Source organism: Passer montanus, unplaced genomic scaffold, assembly GCF_014805655.1.
Source record: "Passer montanus isolate IOZ18808 unplaced genomic scaffold, ASM1480565v1 scaffold1, whole genome shotgun sequence".
In the NCBI taxonomy this organism is placed as follows: domain Eukaryota; kingdom Metazoa; phylum Chordata; class Aves; order Passeriformes; family Passeridae; genus Passer; species Passer montanus.
In genome coordinates this window covers 17,880,369-17,901,888 of record NW_024356504.1, presented here as the reverse complement: position 1 = coordinate 17,901,888, position 21,520 = coordinate 17,880,369, and the positions used below count along the sequence as shown (strand labels likewise).

At 42.2% G+C, this 21,520-nt stretch overlaps 1 protein-coding gene across 5 annotated transcripts in view; it reads left to right on the top strand.

Annotated features, from left to right (window-relative positions):
* SEMA5B (semaphorin 5B) overlaps positions 1-21,520 on the top strand; it is a 269,780-nt gene that overhangs the window by 80,694 nt on the left and 167,566 nt on the right. For all 5 annotated transcript variants that reach the window (XM_039700342.1, XM_039700334.1, XM_039700351.1 and 2 more), the window contains exon 2: positions 4,377-4,437. The gene's annotated coding sequence lies outside the window, so the exon portion shown is untranslated. The remainder of the gene's footprint in view (positions 1-4,376; positions 4,438-21,520) is intronic.

Genomic DNA, 21,520 nt, shown 5'->3' with positions numbered 1-21,520 from the left:
ATCAGCATTCTGAGTACGAGGTCTTTCCTCTAGCTCAGTAAATCCATACTGGCTGAGTAAAGCATGTCTGTGATTTATGTGCAGATAAACAGCTTTGGATCCTATCCAATCACTTCATCAGTTTTAATTCGGCTGCCTAATCAGTAGCAAACAGAAGGATTGTTTTTTGCTGGTTTGGTTGTTGGGTTTGTTTTTTGGTTTTTTGGTTTTTGGTGGTTTTTTTTTTTTTTGCTTTATTTTGTTTTTAACAGGGTTGGGGGTGTAAATACAGGGTTTGGCATGTTCTCCAGAATAGCACAAATAGCTCCGCATTTCTCATCATCTTTGTGTCAAAATCAGCTGTAACTTTCTGAAAGAGTTTATAAAAAGGGGATGAGATGCCAAGCTGTGCCTTTGGGCTTTCGGTGGTATCTAAGGAACCAGGCAGATATGCAGTCTGAACAGCAAGTCTGCTCTTATCTCATGGTTTATAAAGGACTTCCCTCAGATGCCTGAGAAAAGTGGAAGAGCTCATACAGAAGCAGATTTTGTTTACTCTCTGTGTTTAGGGGTTGATGCCTTCAAAATAATTTCCACAGCAATTATTATACTGCAGTTGCTGTTTCTTACTATAGGCAAAGTAGGAGGTGGGATGTGCAGGGGACACTGTGGGGAGCAGCTGTGCAGGAGGGGGACAGCAGAGCCCACTCCCCCTTTGCACCCTCAGCCTTTTGCTTGCTGCACAAGCCAGAGGGCTCCAGATGATTCCAGACTGAGTCTCTTTGAGATTAAGGCTCATGACCACAGTTCCTGACCTCATTTTTGTCTAAAATAACCTAAGCAAATGCCTGTTAAGGTTAAAACACTGCACCATTTACATTATCATCTATTAGTGCCATGTGTCAAGAGGTGAAGCATTCTCTGATTTATAAGCAGCCTCTGAAGGATTACAGAGAGCAACCCCATTTTGGACATCAGATCTAGGGCAAGCAATACCATCTGTAATAGCAAAGCTTACCTAAAGAGCTTAGAATGGTTTGAGTAACAAACCATGGCTGTGTGACTATGAACTTTGTCAGCTCTCCTGGCTGCCTCAGTTCAGTGTGTAACTATGCCTGGCCACTCCATTTACACTGGGAAACTGCAAGAGGTATTAGTAGCTCTTCCTCTGTATCTGCTTTTTTCCTGTTTCATAGCAGCACTTGCTATGCAAGCAAGGAGCAGGCTTGGGAAAGCTGTGCTTGGCTGTGTGGCTACCACTGGAGTATTTACAGGGCAGATAGGCTGGGGACGGAATACTGGCATTGCTGCTGCATCTTCTTGGGGGTTCACATCACAACCCAGTTGACACACACCACCTTTTTTCCATGTCAAGTTAAACCCTCCCAGCTATGTGTGAAATTTCACTCTTACCAAGAATCGCAACCAGAGCTGCTCCAGTAGAACTTTTTGGCTCAGCCTTAATTCCTTGCACACACCCATAGCTGTAGGGGCTTTAAATAGACTTTTGAATCATCACGAAATTCAGAGAATTAGGCTGGGCTGGAGGGAAGGGCAGGGCACTGGGTATGTGGCATTTTGGGATCAGTTCTCTGTGCAAATGTGGGTGTCCCAAGAGACCTTGGGTGAGGTGTGTAATCCATCTGCTGTGTTGGATTTTTTATAGCTTGCAAAAGGGCAATAACACCTTGTTGCCTTTGACTGGCAATGAAGAGAGAATAAAACCCATTAATAAAGAGAAGACATTTAGACCCAGTGGTGGCTCTGGTGCAGCTCCACCTCCACTAACAGCACTTAATGGGCTTTTTATCTGCAATGCTCAAAGAGTTTTCAAATATTATTTAGCAGCATGTGTGGAGGGGGAAGTTTGGACATTATACTGTTGCTTATATTATGTTGCTTCTTTTTAATTGATGACAGCCTGTGGAGGGACTACCAGGCTTGGGATTCTCCTGGCTTTGACTGAGCACAATCTATAGCTTTGGTTCCCTTAAACTTAACAGGAGCTCTGAGCATTCCTGTTGAAATTGATGGGAAATGAACTTCAAGAGTCCTGAAAGATGAAGACTATCCCATCTGTCTATCTGCTGCTTTAATGGAGAGATGAGAAAGGTTTCATGCTGTAACCCGGCAGGGAACTCAAATGTCTGAGAAGAAATTTCAGGAGAAGGCTCAGTGTCTTGCAGATCAAAGGGTTCATTTAGGGAATCCTCTATTCTCTAGCCAAAGGGAGCTATTATGTTTAGAGAGGCAGTGTGCAGACCAGAATTCTTCTGCTGATGAAATGTAGAGTTTGTGCTGTCCAGTGGCTTTCTGTATAGGAAAGACTACCTGCCAGTCCTGGAGGTTTGAGCTAACAGATGGATCTTGTTTTGTCACAAGCTGGTGTGCTGGGCTCTGATCTGCCTCCTGCGATATCACCAAAGGAGCATTTCCACTGTCACCATTTTAAAGAAGCAGAAGTTATCTGATAGTGAAGACTGAGTCCTTTTGTGGGTGCTCTGTCACCCCTGGGTTCCTTTGGGTGTCCCAACTCCAGGATTCAGTCCTCGCAGTACAGCTGCAGCTTTGTTCACATCTTCATCCCTTTCCTATTTCTTCCATGAGGAAAAGACTGATAAGAGAAGAAAAGAAATGTGAAGAGTCTGTATGTGTGTTAGTCTTAATATGTTGAAAGAGAGGACTGTGAGAGCCTTTTCTGGGTTATGGAAATGTGATGAATAAGGTTTCTTGAAGGAAACAATTGCTTCAGTCCTCTCAGTGAACTGTGTGACTGGTTCCTCTGTTTCTGCAGTTTGGTTTTTTTCAGATGGTGCTACATTTATCATGACTGGACTTTATAATGTTTTTTCCTATTTTCCCTTTTTACCCTCCCTTTCCCTTTTTCCCTTTCACTTTTCCTGATTCATACTGTATAGAAGCCATTGTTCAAAAACTAATTACCAGGGTGGTAAGAAGTCTGCCTATGGCTAAAACCTGATGGCCTGTCCCTGAGGGCAACACCTTAACCTACAGAAGCCTTCTGGCATTATATAGAATTTTGTCAGATCAGATACTAGTTTCCCTGGAAAAAGCATTTTGTCCTTTTAGTATCTCTGTTCCTTGTCTATGATGTAGCGTTAGCAGCATGTGCTCCTTCTCAGGAGCACAGTGAGGAAAAACCCATCTGGTTTGTGAATGCTCAGACATTGCTCTAATGGAAGCCATGTAAATAACTAGATAAATTATTTCATTGAGTTTGTCTGTCGAGCATAATGGGTAGCAGGGTCAGAATCTCTTCACAGTGATTCATTTCTTACTGGCTGAGTGGGATTTATGCTCACAAGCCATTGTACAGAAGTGTCCTCCAATTTTTGCTGTCTCTGTCTTTTCCCTGCCTACACTTTTTGCTCTTTGATCTCTTGCTGGTGAGCTCCAGTGAGCAGAGACTACCACAGCCAATGCCTGCACTGTGCTCAATGCAAAGAGTTCAGGCACAGGGTAGGCTTTGAGGTGTTGCCATAACTAAAGGATAAATTAGCCCAAGCTAATCTAGAATTTGTTAGAATTTCTCATAAATTTTGCCTTTTTACTTTCAGGAGACTGTTGTGGGGTTTGGATAAGACACAAGGGTGAAAACAGTGAGAATAACCTTTCAGATGAGAGTTTCTTGAGCAAATTTGTTCATTCTGAGGTTTGCTTTTGGTGTTTCAAAGAGGGGGTTTATGGCTCACAGGCAGCGTGTAGGCTCTCTGCCCTGCCACGCCTGCTGTGAGACTGGGGGCAAATCGTGTAGGCTGCACTCACATCATCTGGCTACAACTCCTGCATTTACTTGAGCAGTTCAAATAATTCTGGACTAACCTGAGCACATCTGTAGTTCAGCTGGCAGAAGGGGAGGTGCAATGAACTCCAGCAGGAGTGAATGGTGAGGCAGGGTGATGGATGGTGGGGACAGGAGTGTTCCCAAAGAGAGCATTGCAATGAGGAGTAAGATATGTGTTCACAGCCTATATTTCTCACTGGTGCAAATCTCCCACTTGGAAACTGGGGCAAGAGTGATTCCTTGTATCTTCTGTGAGGATGAAGCATTTAGGATTATGAAAACTTCAGAGAGGGCTGCAAAATTTCTTAGTCAGATTGATTGCGTTAAAATATTTGTTGTTTCTACAAACATTTTCTGCTACCTAATCTGTGGGCTAGGATTTTTTGCAGAAAGCAAATAACTCTAGCTGAATCTAGTTTTGAAGCAACCTTCAGTTTGCTTTAAGGATTAAGGAAAATTTTTACATTGCTTTGTGGTTAAACTAAAAGAATATTTTTGTTTTGATTTCCAAATAATGTCAAAATTCTCCCCTATCTGTAGAAGATGTAGTAAGAAATATCCACTGAAGACTCGTTTTCTGATGTTTCCACAGGTCACTTAAGATTCTCCCTGGAGCATGACTTCGAATATGACACTTCAGTAATGCAGAAGCTGTAAGTAAATAATATCATGCTTGCAGGACTTGTTTAAGAGCTGTGTTTACACTCTTTCCAGAGCTTTGCTAGAACTCTTCTTTGCTAGACCCTGTTTACCTCACAACAAGCTTGCAGGAGAGTCACTGAGAGAAGACATGGTTTCAAAGTCAATCATGCCATTTTAGATGCTTTGCTGTATCAGCTTCTTGTTTAATCTAAGAACCCCAGTAATGGTTGCCTAATCTGCAGGAAGAAAGCCCAAGACATCTGTCAGTATTGCAGGAAATGTTACAAGCAGACAAAATTAAAAATATCTCATTAGCATCTATGAGCAATGAATAAAATGCAATGATACATTACCAAAAGCTGGCATGCCATTGGTTCCCAGGCACAGAACCTTCCTTTGCTTGTGATACTAATTAAAATAAACTAGAACAAATGAACCCTACTAGAAACTGAACAAATGAACCCTAGAGGCTGCTGACCTGGTCATGTATTTGTTGGCCTTTGGTAACTTGATGTCAGAGTTCAGTATCTTAAAATTCTTATCACAGAGATATCTCACATTGATATAAGCAATAACAGAGATTACTTTTGTGGCAATTCCTCATTGTGAATGCATGAAAAGGATACAGTTTCCCTCTCCTTCTCGACTTTTTCCATCTTTTTTGAAGGTGAATTAGTAAGTTGCTAATTTTGGTATCTCTTTTCTGAATTCTGCATTGTTTTTCCTAATCAATTCTCTCAGATATGCTCAATCTCCATTTAATTCAGTCAGCCACTCAACATCCAAACCTTTTGTAATAAAGAGAGTGCTAATTTTTCCATTTATTTCAATTGTCTTTCATCAGGTGTTATCATATAACTCAATCATCCGGCATTGGAATTTGTAATTTAATCAATAAAGGAGGCCATTTTTCCTCAAGAAAATCAAGGAAGAGAGATCTTGAGGAAAATGCGCAGTGAAAGGAAGGTGAAGAACAAAAAAGGGTGATAGGAACTTTGGTTGGCATTTAATAGCTGCACACCTTGGTGTGCAGCTATTAAATGCCTCTTTTGCTTGCCTGGCAAGTAGCAAGCAAAAGAGGTATCACTACTTTAAAATTAATGGATATAATGATTTTGCCTGTGCACTCATCTTGCAAAATCTAGAGGGACAATCATGGATAATACTTAAGTTGCTATGACAAGAACTTTGCACCATCTCCAGGTGTTGGCAACCCCACAGATGAGCAGTACTGTTCACATGAGCAGTTTGATATCGAGAGAGATACCAAGAAAGAAACTTTGCTTGTGAGCTCCTCCAGCCTTCCTGCTCACATGGCTTTTTATTGTGTTGCTGTTGCTTTAGGTAAGGGCACAGGAGGGATGATCTGCAGCTTCTCTTGATGTGATCACGGAGGGACCCAAGGCTTTGCAGCACAGGGATGTCCCTGCCCACACTACAAGGTGGCTGTGGCCTGTGAGCCTGCTCAGTCCCTGCCTCTGGCTTTGCTTGCAGGGCTTCTGCTGCCCCAAAGGTGGGCGTGGTACTGTGCTCTGCTGGCAGGAAGAGGGGATGGTGTTCATTGCTAGCAGTGGGAGCTGTTCTGGTTTCCTGCCCTGGCCCATCTGAAGGAGCATCTCTGCTAGTTCTGCTGGAGGTGTGAATTTTGCCCCAGGGGTGAGGTTTGTATCGCTTTCAGCCCCTGGAAGATACCATGCCTTTTGCACACTGCCAAGCAGCTTTGAGCAAGGCCTGGTTGGGAGATTGAATGCCCCACTGGAGAAGTGTAGGTGCAGTTTGTGGTGATGGGAGTGGGGCTGTGGCTGAGCCTCATCCCCAGTGGGTGCAGCTGTGAAAAGCAGGTGAACAGCACTGACAGCAATGAGCCATGGAGTGCCCAGGGGCACTGACCAGCCACCAAAGGGAACAGAGGGCACATGGGTCAATGCATCAACTTGAGGGGTATAAAAGGCTGGGCTAAAGAACAAGGAGTAGATGCTTGCAGCCTTCTGAAGTGATGCAATGTTACTGTGTTTGGATGAATGCTTAAAGCCCTCTGAAATTGTATGATGATACTTGGTGTATCATAGCTGTCTCAACTGTGACCTCTGCTGTGACAGAGAAGCCTTCTGCTGGGCCACAGCTGGGAGTCTTTCCTTGGCCCCTTGACTTCACAGTGGGATTGCCTAGGCAGCTCAATATCAGGCCTCTGTAGAGCCAGCCATGGTTTTGCTGATAAATTGCTTATAAGTATTATGGTCTCAACTTGGCAAAGTCTGCAAAACACAAGATGAAAGATATCAAAACTCTTCATTCAGAAAATATTACTATTTAAAATTAAAGTAAATCATTTGGTGTTTAAGGCACGTCACTGCTCCTTTGCTTATATCCATCCCAAGGTCTGGTTGCTAGTGCTATAGACACATTTTCTGGAAATCAAACATTCAGCCAGCTATTGAAATACCCATCTTGTGGGATTTTTAGAGCATGTCTTTTAGTTGAAGCAGGCATGTTAGTAAAAAATAATTAATAATATAACATTTTGGGGAACTTTTAATATGCGGTGTGTGGCATTTGTCTTGAAGATTTTAGTACTCCCCTTGAGCGCTACTCCAGATTGAATAAACAGGTATTTAGAGAGTCTTCAGGTGCTTATTTTCAACCTGCATTGACAAACTTTTCCTGTGGTAAGCACAGGAGAATCAAGTGTAGAGCTCTACACTAAATAATCTTACTTCCCCCACCCCCTGCTTCTATCCAAACAACACCCTAAGCATTCTACAGTAAAAGCTGTATCTTAATGGGGATAGGGTCTTACCTCAGGGTTTATTAAGTAATGAACATCATGGATTGGAAAATGCCTGGACAAGGATTGCACTGAAAGGGGCTGCCCACAGAGGTGGTGGAGTCACCATCTCTGAAGGTCTTCAAGAAATGACTGGATGTGGCCCTAAGTGCCATTGTCTGGTTGACAAGTTGGAGGTCACTCAGAGGTTGGACTTGGGATCTTAGAGGTCTTTTTCAACCTAAGTGATTCCGTGGGAGTCTGTGAAATGAAATGGAGATGAAATTGAAATGGCTTGGTCCTATATTCTCAGCCACTCTTGAATTCAAGTCCTGCTCCTGTTTTGCACAGTTGTACCAGAATGTTTTGGATAAGAAACGTGTGGAGTGTGCCAATCAGACAGCTACAAAATCTACAGAACTGCAACTGGATGACAAATCACCTCCTCTGTCCTTGGAAACTTATATGAGTAATATTGTAAATATTGTTCATCTTTTTTTTCATAAACCTGTGTTTGAGTCTGTTCTCCAACCTTTCAATGGTGCCAAAGGATTACCAAACATGCAACATACGATTGTTTATGATCCCTGGTTCCCTTCTTGTGCCCTCCAAATAATGTCATCAAAGCTGGTGCTGTTCTGCCTGTGTTTGGCCAAAGATGAGAGCAGAGTTTCTCTGAGGAGTAGCTTAATGTGCTGTATTTGAAGATTGACTTCTGGAGCAATGACTTTTGGTCTGGCCAAAGCAATCAGTGCTTTGCCCAGCTGGGCAGCCTAGGGAACTCAGCTCATAGAAGCTTTCTGATGAGATCTGTGGCTGAAGACATTTCTTGGAGTTAATTTAGCACCCAAGAGCTCAGAGCTTTGTGGAGCTGGAGCATCTTCAGAATTAAGCAATGGCACATGCAGATTGCTGCTCTGTCCTTCCCACAGAAATGGCTTCCTCTTTTCACCTAAAAAAGAGAAAATTATGAATTATACTTTAGTCCTGCTTTATGGCATATATTGCACAAAATCATGCCAGTGTAAAGTATGTCCAAAAATATTTACATAAATGTTCATTAATTTTTCTCCACTTGCTTTTGAGCGGCTAAAACATTTTGAAACACTTGGTTTGGGGTTTTTTTGTCCTTCACCCATTTTAGTGATTCAATGCCAATCAGGAATTTGGAGGTAAAGAAAAGAAACACTGCAACCACTTTTAGCTCATCTCCTAAAGGATATTGGGTTTTGCTCCCACTGATTTTGAATTAAACAGGCTGCAGAAGGACTGGGTGTCATTTAGCTATTAGAGATTTTTGTTTTCCTGATCATTGTGAAGTAGCATCATTAACACAGGCAAATTACCATGCTTCACTGTGCTGTGTCCATGGTACATCAGAGGCCCTTTTCCATTGGTAAAGCTGAGTCTATTCTTCTGTAAAATCAGGGGCCCATTGGCAGTTCTTTGGCAAGTGAGACAGAGGGACTATTTAATGGGAAGAAGAGTGGTTTAATAAAGGGGAAGAAGTCGAACATGACAAGTGCAAGGAAAGATAGCAGAATGTTAGTTTATAAATCATTGCACAGTTGGTCCAAAATATTCATCCATTTTCACAGGGCCAGGGAGAAAGAGGACAGCAGTTTTGGGGTAAATGAGTTATGTGATTTTTCCAAAGTGCATTTTAGAGAAGTCAAGCACTCTATCCATTTCTCTTCCCAATATGAGTGCTGTGATTTCAAGCTAATGGAAAATAGTTCATATTGCTGAATTTTCTTTTTTGAAATGGTGTATTGGCTTTTGGTGAAGAAATTGGACTTATGCTTGAATATGTCTGGATTTTACAAATACATTTTTAGCTTAATAAGATGGAACCAATTAACCAGAAAAGTCATTGCCAATGGATTTTACAAGTACATAAAAATATATTGCTTTTTTTTGAAACATTTCATCACCCTTTTGAATGTTCTTTTTCTTTCCTTTGCTACCACTGACAAAGCACTGTGATAATTTGTTCCCTCATGCCTTTTCCTGAAAACATTGATCTCTGGCCCTGATTGTGTGTGTGTGTTGGGGGGGGATATTAGGGTGTGCGTATGCATCTTTTTGTTTCTGACTCAGTGTTTATTTCTTTCTCTAGTGTTGTTCAGTGTATTTAACTTGTGGCCTGAGGAAAAACAGAGCATGCAAACTATAAAAAAGTTGTTCTGAAAAGGTTGCTTAAAGTGGCACAGGACCCAAGGGCTAATGAGCAATCTCTCAAAGCCAGGTATTAATGCAATTGCTGAAATGTTTGGCACAGCAGAGGCACTGAAGAAAGCAGTAGCACCTGATAGTTACCATTCTGAATCTCAGGGAATGGACACATCTCCTGGAAACTCTTCTGAGATCCCTCATTATGTCAGCTGTGCCTTGCAAGTGAGGGTGGGGACAGAGACCCACTATCCTGCAGTGGCACAGAGGTCTGTGGAAATGAATTCTCGTCTCTGCCTGCCTGTGTCTGAACAGGAATGCTCATTTAATCACCTATAGCAATATTTTACTTGGAAGAAATTTTAACATGAGGTCCCACCAGCCTCCTCTACCCCTGAATTTCCATCAACTCTGCCTGCAAAGAGGGCTGGGTAACACACAAGACATGGGCGAATACTGAGGAATTGCAGGATTTCTATTTCCATTACCTCAGCCTTCCCCATTCCCTTGTAGCTTTGCCTTCTGCTTAAAATGCAAAGGATATTAACTTCTATGAGCATGTGGGGCAGTAACCCAGGCAGGCACTGCCTTGGGATGACATGGTTTTCCCTGCTCTGATCAACTCTGTAAACTGAAGCACAGAGAGCCTGCTTTGATCCTTAATAGCTTTGCTAGTTTGCTTTAGTTACCAGTTGATACAGAAATGACTTAAACATGGTACTTTGGGGTAAAATATAGAATGTTTATCCAAGTACATGGCAATGACACACAAAATTAGCTGTTGCAAACAGACGTCTCTGTTCCCATCAACTTTGCCCAATTTGTCAAGAAAACATCTGTATCATCTAAAGAAAAACAAACACTAAATTTGGGTAACAGGAAAGGCTTTAATTCTTTTCTTGTGCAAACTGTGGGAGTGCCCTGCAGGACAGTGCCCTTTTTGCAGCACTGCTTTCATTTAGCAGTGGTTCTCACATTTTAAAAGTAAGTTTAGATATTTTACCAGCAGTCTGACATCATTACTAAGACACTGCATGTTTACCACAGAACTGATGATCTAGTTGAAGGAAATTATTACATGCAAACTTTAAAAGGAGATACCCCTTCAATGGGGTGTGAACTTCAACACAAACCTAACAGTTGCTTAAAGTCCTTCTGGATTTGTGAAACTGTCCCATAAGCCACACCAAGTTGTGAAGGATGCTGTCCTTCAAACAGCCAGGACAGCCCAAGACCTCCTTCCAGTAGCTGTGGTGTGAACAGCATGTGCTGGTTTACATCCAAGCTCATCCACTGCTTATTTAATTCTCACTTTTTATTTTGGCCTGTGTTGAATTCCTGGCCTGTCCTTCATATTAAAATGACCTTGTTCCTCAGGGAAACCTCCCCCGCTTCAAACAAATGGTACCAACACCAAATAGCTGCTTTGTGGGATCCAGTTTTGTCCTGCATTTGTTTTAAAGCTTCCCAGGAACCCTTGGCTACTTCGCACAAACTGTTAACTTGAGGGTAATAATTTTGTCTGGGTTTTGTCACAGAAATTCAATTAAGGAGGATTATGAACACAGTTGTAGGCCTGTTTCATTTACAGTTGCAAATGAAACCCAGGCCACACACTGATTGTTTATATAGGAAAGGAGATGCTGTGTAGTTTTGAGTGGCTGAATTACCTGCATGTTCCTTTGTGTGGCTTCACTTATTGCAGAAGGGAGGGGAGTGAGACTTGGAAAAATTAATAAAAAAGTGATATAAAGGCAGGAAAGAAATCACCAAGGGAAAAACTACCCCCACTGCTTTTCCCTGGGAGGCACACATCCCTTCTACACATAATAAACTCCACAGGGAATTTCTTCCTCCTTAGAAAACATATCCCAAAGGGCAGGAGTGAGTAGTCATTTATTTATTTATTTTTAGTAAACAAAGAGCAATATTCTGTTTTCATGGCCTGATTTGGCTCCAAGTCCCTGAGCCACTGGGGACAAGGCATAAGGTTTCACTTTTTTTTCCCAGTTCTTAGTTCTGGGCCATAGAAGCAAACATTTTATTCCATTTTTCTCTTCTCAAGTTTTTCTGCAACCAGCTGAATTCCTCAGGTAGGAAAGGGGAGAGGAGGGGGAAGGGAAGAAAGGATGTTTACCGTATTGGAGCAAAATGGTAGCTGCTGCAAAGGCTGGCTCCAGGTGAAGCAGCATGCTTGGAGACAATGAAGTAAGAAGGGAATCTGTTTATCTGGGAGATGCCTTTTTAACTTGTGAAGGGCAAAACAAAGGCAAAACTTGTTTTGATGTCCTCTGATGAAATGTCTCTGTAGAGGAGCAATATCTCTCAGCTTTGCTTTGCAACAACAAACTTGGGGAAATACTTTGCACCACTCAGGAGATATGTGAAGGGCAGGGTACTTGGGTTACCCCTTCCTCCTTTTGCAGGCTTTGTCCCACAGCTTTGGGCTCTGTCCTCTAACCTTTTGCCTGGAAAATCCCACACTGATTTCCCCAGGGTGCTGCCTGCCTGAAGACATGAAGGATAAGGCTTAGCTCCCATATACTGATTTTTATTCATAAGGAGTTATCACTATTTTGCAGATGGGGAAGAGAGAGGTGCTCAAAGGTGGAATTAGCCCCAGCTGAGTCAAGCCTGGGCACAGTCCCAGGCTGTTCCCTGTACAAAGAGAGTGCTGTGGTGTCTGCTGAAGGACCTACCCAATGATGACCCAGCACCTTTGATTAAAGTGCTCCCCAAGCATACTCTAACAACTCGTTTACCTCTTGTTTCTTACTTTATTCCTGATCCTTCAATTCTAGGAGGGGTTATACTGTCCTTATTGTGGTTTGTGCCACATGCCTAAGAGGCTTACTGAATTATTCACCAGATGAGGGGAAATAAGCTCTTTAGTTTCTAGCTTTAGATCAGATACTGTTTCTGTACCTCTCTCTATACAGACTTGACACTGTTGAACACTGAAAGAGAAGCAGGCAACTTATTAACTCTCAAAACCTTCAGCAAAATTCACCGTAAGTGATGCAGTGAAGTGTGAACAATATCTAGTTTTGCTTCATATCCAGGACAATTCATCCTGTGGTGAGGGGCTGTTACAGTATTTTATATTTCTCAGGGTTTTTTGGTAGAGTTGTCCAGTGTCAAACCAAATTTCTTGTTGAGGTAAAACGTGGATGAAAATAATGAAAGGCCTTACATAAAGGATGATCTGTGAGTCTCTTGCATTTTGGGCACCTTTTCTAGAGAAGTTAGGACAACTGAAATCAGCATCCTCAGCAGCTTTCAGTCCAGGTGAACAAGGCTTTATGGACAGTATTATGACTGGATGGATTTGAGTGTGAATAACCTTGCAGAAGTCAGTGGATTTATGCTGACACAAAAATATTGGGGGAGAAAAAAGGGAGGATCAGTATTTCACATAGCTATCAGATTTTTTTTTACAACTGATTGGGACAGTCTGTCATTACCCAGTTTTGTTGTGTAGTGGAGGAAGGAGATGAGCATCTCCCAAGGGTGGCTCACCAGAAAGGCCTACCCCATGGGTGACAAGAGGTGACCTTTGGGACTGTGATCTCCTCCTGCTGACATGCCAAGGCCTTGCAGCCTAGCTTAGCTCAGGTGAATAAAGTAGGGTGAGATGAATCTCTGCCTACGTTTCACTCACATGTTTTATATTTGGTAGAGCATATATAAATAGTCCCTTTTTTTAGCATCTTTCAATCTCTAGATAGTAGAGTTGGATCCTTAGCCAGCATAAATGAGATAAATGTCAGCACTAAAGAGCTGACTTTGATGGAGTTACTTCTGCTTTGCTCCAGTTCAAGCACTTTCAACCTCCATAGAGTTTGCTGGTGTAGTTTCAGTAGTGCCTCTGAGCTTTATACCTAAACTTCAGCAAAAGGACAGAAAGAGGCTGCATGGTATGTAAAGTACACATGATTTCAGGCGGTACCTTATGATTTAGATAAAGCATTTTAGATTCATGACATTTGGCAGCATTGCTCTCTCAGAGTGTAGCAGAGAAATAATCCTTTCAAATCAACTCTGTTGAAGGGTGAAACATTTTTCACCAGCCTAGTTTAAAAATCCTATCTGAGCCTTTCTCTCCTGCAAACTGGTTCAGCACAAACAAACAGTGCATACAGGATGTAGCTGTTTCAGCATTTTCCCTAGAACTTGCTGTACATTTAAAATTATTTTCTAGCTTTTTTTTTCCTTTGAGCAAGTTTTATTTTACATAGAAGGTAAAATGTGTCATTGAATCACAAAGCTAGATAAAGTATTGTGAGTCTGTATTGGCCTGAAGTCTTTTTCATCCAAATAATGACTTTATCTGCTTATTGTGGAAGAATTGAAAGAAGTGTGGAAAAGTAAGACCGAAACACACTCAGGACCCTATATTTCAGCATTTTGGGGGAGGATGATCATTAATATGGGATTTAATAACCCGCCAAACACACCTCATCTGAGCAGCAGCAGTAGGAACTGGTAGTGCAGAATGCACAGAGTAATTCTGTTTCAGAGAAGCTAAAATTAAATGTTTGTTACAGCTTTAGGTGCATGCATTCTCAGCAGGAGCCGTTTTCATTCCCTTTAGGCAAACTCAGAAAAGTTGAACTTGAACAGCCTTGAACTACCCAGTCTGTGTGCCATATGTACACAGCACTGAGCCATGCCTGTGTTGTCAGTCTTCCTGAAAGGTGGAATCTGGCTGGTTGCTAGCAACCCATGTTCTTAGAGGCACTGGAGCAAAATGCTGATGTTGATCAGAAGGGGAAGGTCTGAAATTGCAAGCAAACAGAAAAGATCCATCATGCATTTTCACAGATGATAAAAGGCTGACAGTGGCAGTCTGCTTATCAAATAGCTAGATTTATTGAAATAGCCTGTGCTCTCATTAAATAGTTTGTTTTTCATGTTTTTGTTTTCTTTCATCTTACTGAAGGTATCTGGGTTTTTTTTTTTACCTACTATTGCTGCCGTGGCAAACTGGCTAATTTAGACCATTTATTCTGTTAATGCTTAAAAGCAGCACGGACTGCAGTGTTCTCTTCTCACTGACATTGCAGGACCTCAGAGCAAAGCCAGTCCCTGTCATGAAATCTGAGATTCCTGGAAAATAAATCAGAAAAAATAACGTAATAATTATAAATTTGTTCCTTCCAAGATAATAGTGCTAGTGATAGCGCTACACATTTCATTTAGCATAAGCCTAGTGCTGTCAGCTAGGCTTAAAAAATGGGGTAGAATTGATAATTTTTAATCAGTAGTGAGAAATGAAATGCAGAAACAGAAATGTTGCTAGCATGATATGGCATCCCTTTCCTAACTCAGTAAGGTATCGCAATTTGTGTTTTTGTTCCCAGGGGAATGAGCTTCTGCTTTCCTCCTTTCTGAAAACAATTGTAAGATGGGAAGTGGAATATTAATAATTGAAAATGCAAGTTGCAGTAATGCCATTTGCATAAGGATGTTTCTTGACCCACGGAGGATATTCACTGTTTGTTGGAGAAAATATCAACAGAGGAACTGTGGGAGGCTGATGGATCTAAAAGGCTACCTGGCAATAAATTTATTTCTCAAATGAATCCTAATGTGGTTCCCAAGATTGGAATTCTCTTATTTGTAGCCTGCCCATTTTCCTGGAAGATGTGGTGCACTATCAAGAGATCAATATCCCCCAGTACTGGATGTGGTGCCAGTAAGCAGATATTTAACCTTAAATAAAGGGGTTTCTTTAAACAAAGGACATGGAGACAAGTCCTTCCTCCTGCAAAATTTGCTTGTTGAAGTTTAACAGTCCCAGTGGCCTTCGCTGAGAAAGCATTTTGACAATGAACCGCATGGAGCTCAGCAGCTGGGGTTAAGACTGATTTGACTCTGCTGATACTTTAACCTGTAGTCTCAGGAATTGTGGTTTTCTGTTTCGACCTTTTGGGATGTTGTTTGTTAAGCCAGATGCTCGTGAGACAGAGCCATCCTTCCATGGTGTTTTGAATGCCAGTGGTACCAAAACATTCCTCATAAAGTGCGCACGCTGTTCCGATTCGTGACTTTAACTCTCGGCATATTTATAGGCCTCATTTCCATTTCTTGTGGTCTCATTAATGGAGCAGCAATAATAAATTGAAATGTTAATGGGGGATCATTTCACCAACAGCAGAAGGTATTAATGAACTTGATACAACAGTTGAAAGGAAAATAACTTTTTAGTAGTGTAATTTTTTTAACCATTGCCCCTGGTTCTCTCCTTCCAAACATGTGGAACTGGGACAGTTTCAAAATTATGGAAATAATTTCATGCAGACATTCAGCTTCCTGGATACGTTGCATGGGAGATGCACTGTTTGCAGAAATTCCAGTGGGGACAACCATTCTGGAAGTGAATCATGAGCAGACTTTGCTGTAGTCATGGTGGTAGAGATAGAAACCCAGAAAACACCCTTTGTCTGTGTGAGTTAATGAACTTCATTAATTAGACTGTGAAAAAGTGGTCCTTCTTGTATGAAGTGGGCATTTCACATCCTGTTGTGAGATGCTTGGGGATAGTGTTAAGATATGGTCTCTTAGGGGCCTTAAATTCCTCAGCAGACAAGGGAATTGTACCTTAGGGTCCCTTGGGAGCACTGTATCTCAGTTTTCCCACTGGTAAAGCTGAGGGCTTTCAGCTAATGGAAACAGCTGGATTTTAAGGCTTGGTCATTTAGTGTCTGTGGAGACTTAGTGTCTCCTGAGGGAGAGGAGTTATACTGTGGGGCAATCCTCAGCTGGAAATAAACAGTACCAGACACCATCCAGCATCCTCCCCAGTGCCACGTTGTTGAAGACCTCTGCTGAAATCAGTTACAGCTGTAAAGATATTTCTGTGTGCATACTTAGAAGTTGAAGGCTAACATTTGTAATACATTTGAAGTAAATGTGCATTCTGGCCCCTGGTATGGAGCATCTGTTTGATGCTTTCACTGCTTAGTTCTAGAAAGTTTGTTCCCAGTGAGTTTTCGTCTGAGTACATTCATTAATCCTTTTTGGACTTAGCTTACCCACAAATATAGAAGAAGCTTTGAAGTGGATTGGCAACTTTTCACCACCCTTTTTTCTTTCGTTTTGTTAAATAGTAAGTTTAAAGGTACTAGAGTAGGTCAAGAATTGCATGCTTAAACTGTTTGTTTCCTGCAAGAAAAAAGATTGGTGTTTAAATGTGCCATTCAAGCTAATAATCTCATAATCAGGAGTTTACTGACCTAGAAACTTAATCTAGTCCTGTGAGTTCAAGTATCTGGAACTTTTTTTTAGAAAACAGAGAAAATATTATTTTCAAATGAGGCATGTGATTGGTCTAATTCTCACTTTTTTGTAGATAGCATTAATTTGAAAATTACTTCTGTGATGAGCTGTTATCTTGTTTCTGTGCAGGCAAACTGTGAGGCCTAGCCCCCTGAATTAAGCAGAGGGTGACCAAGTACATATGAAAATGGACAGATAAATGCCAATGCAGGCCCATTTGAAACAGGAAAAAAAGAAGGGAAAAAAAAAGATAAAAGGGAAGATTATCTGTCTAGCCTTATTGGCAAATGATCAGAAAAGCAACTGAAAGCATTATATTGCATTTTTTCCTGCTTAGGGTTTGATAAAAAACTCACAAAAATAAGTGGGAAACTTTCCATGATGGTCTTGATTTTGAGCTGGGATGCCTGATCAACATTTACTCTGTCTCCCTGCAACAAATTGCTACGTGCCTCTAGCAAATAAAGATATTGTCAACAACCAGCACTATCAATACTACTCGGCCTTGTCAAAGCAAACTCATCTGTTGTTGGCTAAAATGACTCCTCAACATGTAGACAGGAAAGCACTTGCTTTGAATATGGATATGGATATAACCCAGTCATGTGGCATGGAACCCCATATGTTCAATAAAGAGTAATTTTTAGATAGACAAGTGACCTTGAAACGCTTTTAACAATTTTCTGCATCATCACCTTTTACACTTCTTGCTGTTCAGCTTTTGTTCAGTTGTATTTAATTTTCCCCCCGATTTTTTTATGTCTTATAAAGTTCAGTGTGTGCAGATTAGGTTTGGGAATGGAGGTGGAGCACAGCTGGTGGAGTGGAGGAGCAGGGGCTGAGATCTTTTTAAAGCGGCTAAACTTGTAACCAGAGAAGATACTGCATTTATAATGTTCCCATTCTTCTCAATACTTAACAAGAAAAATGATTGTGTGTGTGTGACGTGAATATTCAGCACAGAGCTTTGGTAGCTGACCGCTCTCTTTTCACAGCCATCCAACCGCACACACATTCCTAAGGGATTACCTCACTGCCAGCGCTCCTCAAAGTGTGGGATCCGCCGAAGCCGACCAACTGCAAAGCTCCTTTCTGCCTGGTGTGGGGCTGCTTTTAGGCAATGACCTTTAAAACCACAAATCTAACCCTATGCCTACCCACAAAAAGATTTTTCATTTGTTAGCTAAATGGGAGAGATGCTGGGCGTGGAAATAGGGTAGAGTCTGTAGGTTACATGTAGAAATTCCTTTCCAAGCTTTCCACTCCCCTTTGGCTCCCAACACTCAATAACTTTCCAGCCAGAGAATGTTTGTCCCTTCCTTCTCCCTCTCTTTTTTTTTGTGTTCTTCCCTTGTTTTGCATATTCTGACAGCACTGTTTACTTCAGCCTGCAGCTCCCACTGCTTTGTGTGCTTTCTCTGTCTCACAATTGCATAAATAAATCACTAAAGAAAATTTGCATTTGATGGGAATTTTTAGCTGATATTAACTTTTATGGTAGAATATAATATATGTGAGTTGGCTTAATTAAACTGAATTGTCATTTGTGACACGGAGGTCTTTATCTGCACAAGACTATTTTTGTCTTTCATATTTTTTGCTATTAAACATGCCAGTGGATTTGAAAACCCAAGGATGACAGGTCTCAGAAAGTATCATTTCTCTTGTAGCAAAATATCTGCTTATGCCAAGTGAAGCAAATCAGCATCATCACAGAGCTGAACAGTTAATTTATGCCATGAATTCCTAAGTGCCAGCGGATGGAATCTGAGGCCCATATATGTTGTAGCACCCTCTAGTCGCCCTGTTGGTGACTTGCGTCACACCGGCAAAATGGTTTCGATCAAGGGAAATTTGACTAAAAGTTTGTCCAGGGTTTCTGTGCCCTGATGTCCTACATAGGCTGAAAGTGGCCTCCTGCCCTTCCAAGCAGCAGTGTGTGCCCTGGAGTGCTGCTGCGTTTGGCTTCTGTGAGTGTGAGGTTTTGATGGGGCTGGCGGCTGGGCACAGCCCTCACTGGATGGGCACAGCTCTCACTGGTGGGCACAGCTCTCACTGGATGGGCACAGCCCTCACTGGGTGCACAGCCCTCTCTGGGTGAGCACAGCCCTCTCTGGGTGAGCACAGCCCTCACTAGGCGGGCACAGCCCTCCCTGTGATCACCAGGGCTGCGGACACACCCTGCCCCTTCCGCCACACGGGTTGGGGTATTGACACCTGCACAGCAGTGGGGAGCACATGGGAAATCCATCTCATCAGCTGCTGCAGCTTTGTGTCAGAGGCACGAGGAGCCAGCCTCCCAGTTCCCATTTTCACCCTGTTCTTAAATATCTATTTTGAAGGGAAGGGTGGAAATGCCATTTTACCTTGGAAATGTCATTTACACACACAAAACTAGAGCATGTTTAATCCATCCCTCTGCCCAGGACCTTGGTCTGTGATATTTATTCTTCCGTGAGAATCAGGAAGGGTGTGAGCCTTCTGCAGGATCCCCAGATCTGGCTTCACAAAACACAGGTTCTGAATTTTTGACTGTTTCTCTGCAACAAGGTTGGCAAAGTGTAGCTTGAGATTGTCACACTGATTAATACTAATAGTATTGGTGCAGCTCCCCAAAGTGCATGAGGGACTGATTGAAGTACTAGTTCCAATTTATTTATTTTTCAGGCTAAAGATTTCCACACTTGCACAGCTCTTTGCTGTCATTTTCCATGCAAGGGGTCTGCGTGCCCCTGAGACTGATACTGCATCTGCTCCTCTGCGAAGACAAAGACAAACTGGTTCCTGGCGTGTTGTTCTTTTGCTTACTCTTCAGCATAAGAACAAGCAATAAGAATGCATTTTAGATGTTAATGAAATTAATGAAAGCCAGATCTCGGAAACAGCTGAGATTGTTGACTGTCTCAGGCAGATTTTTACTTCATTTCAATTACAGATGAGCCACAACCAAACCCCTGATTAGAATTGCTCCAAATTTTGGATCCACATCTCTCAGCTTTGCAGTTTTGACCAGTTTCCAGTGTTTCATTTTCTTCCTGTTTTATTTTTCCTTCTGGTTTTACTCCAGGTTTTTAATGCTTTCATTTTGTCTCCATGAAAGACTGGCCCCATGAAGGACATGAGACGTGCTGCCGTAAGTCCCACGGGGCTGCAGAGGCATAATTTGGTTTCAGGATGTGCCTGTACATGCTGGGAGGGCTCACACTAGATTTGGGGTTGAGAAGCATTCTGTGTCATCTCGGCAGGCAGGTGGCTGCCCCTGCTGCTGTCCTGGTAGCTCAGTAAGGCACAGCTCATGGGAAGTCCTAAAGGGCAAATGTCTTTCTCACTGGCCTGAAATGGCCGTGACTCATGAGAAGTCCCCAGCTGCAGAATCTTACTGCTGGCTTGTTACCATGCCTTCACCCATAACTCCTGACCACCCCATTGACAGTGCCATGTTCTCAGTCTGCACATATAAAAATTCCATCATGAACTTAAACTCTGATTTTAAAAAAAAAATTTTAAAAAACTCCTGTAGAGAGTATATTAATAATGAACAGATTCTTTTTTATGTCTCCTGGATATAAGGGGACCTCAAGCCTCTCCCTAGGGAGAGAGAGTGGTCTGAGCAATCCAGTTAAAAATTTCAGAGGCAGCAAGCACACAGGAAAGGCTGGTTTATTATCCTTGTTCTTTCATTGCTGTACTCAAATTCTAGGAACAGTGTTACTTTGGGTCCACAGATATTGTGCAGTGCAATTTTAGGGGAGGTTGAGAAGAACACCTGATCATAATGGTTTTTAAAACATTGATAAAAGAGGAAGAGGAAAACATAATTTACATTAAATGCTACAGTGTTTAATTTACACAATGTGATAAAAAGCAAATTTTGTGATTCAAGTAATGATTGCAGGTTATTAAACTGGGCTTTAAAGGCTTCATAAATGAAAGCCTTTTAATAAATTATGAACATGGACAATAATGCTCTTGGAAATAGAGAGAATCTTTATTAAGCTTGACACATTTGTTCTCCACCCACCCACTTCACTGTTGCTTTACTTTGTCCCTGGATCACTGTCACAAAAATGCGCCAGTGGGACAAAGCTTGAGTTGGGAAAGCACCTCTACATGGGAAAGCACCACCTTCCTTGGTGGCCAGGGCCTGGAGAACATGATGTCTTGGGAGGAGGCTGCAACACCATGGATTTGCTCTGGTCAGAGGAGGGGTCGTGGGGCAGCTGAAGGAGGTGGGAGCCAAATTCATCACCAGATGGTTTCCACCCACATGTGTAAGAGAGCTCTCCTCTGCCAATTTTGAAAGCTTGAGCAGAGCACTCACTGAGACATGAAAGTTGCTCTCCCTGGGTTCCTGTTCAGTTGGGAATTCGGCAGCCGGTGATGGGAGCAGGCACGGGGCTGAAGGGCAGAGCAGGGCTGGGCTTCATTAGGGCCTGATTCAGAGCACAGTAACATCACTGGCTGCTTCCTCACTGGCTTGAAGGCTCTGGCCTCAGCAGTGCCTGAGTGAGGAACTTTGGCAATCATTTCACTGTTTCTTTTTGTTTTCAAGGGTCTGTTCTGACTGGCATCAGATTGGGATTTAATCACCTAGAGGGGAGGTGGCAGAGGGAGAGGCAGAGCCGAGGCAGGCAGCAGACAATAGAGCCTTCCTTCCCTTGGCCGATAATAAACCATGCTGGTGTAAGGGAAACTGCTCCTGCAGGTACAGCCTTTTGATTAGAGATCTGAGAGTCATAAAAAAAATTCCTGTCATGAGGGTGAGCACATGAGACAGCCTTGCCCAACTGCAGTTTTGGATAACTTAATTTTACCTGCTCAACTTGCCTCCTCATAGAGTGGAATATTCTGCTCTATTTTGCCTAAATTATTAAAGA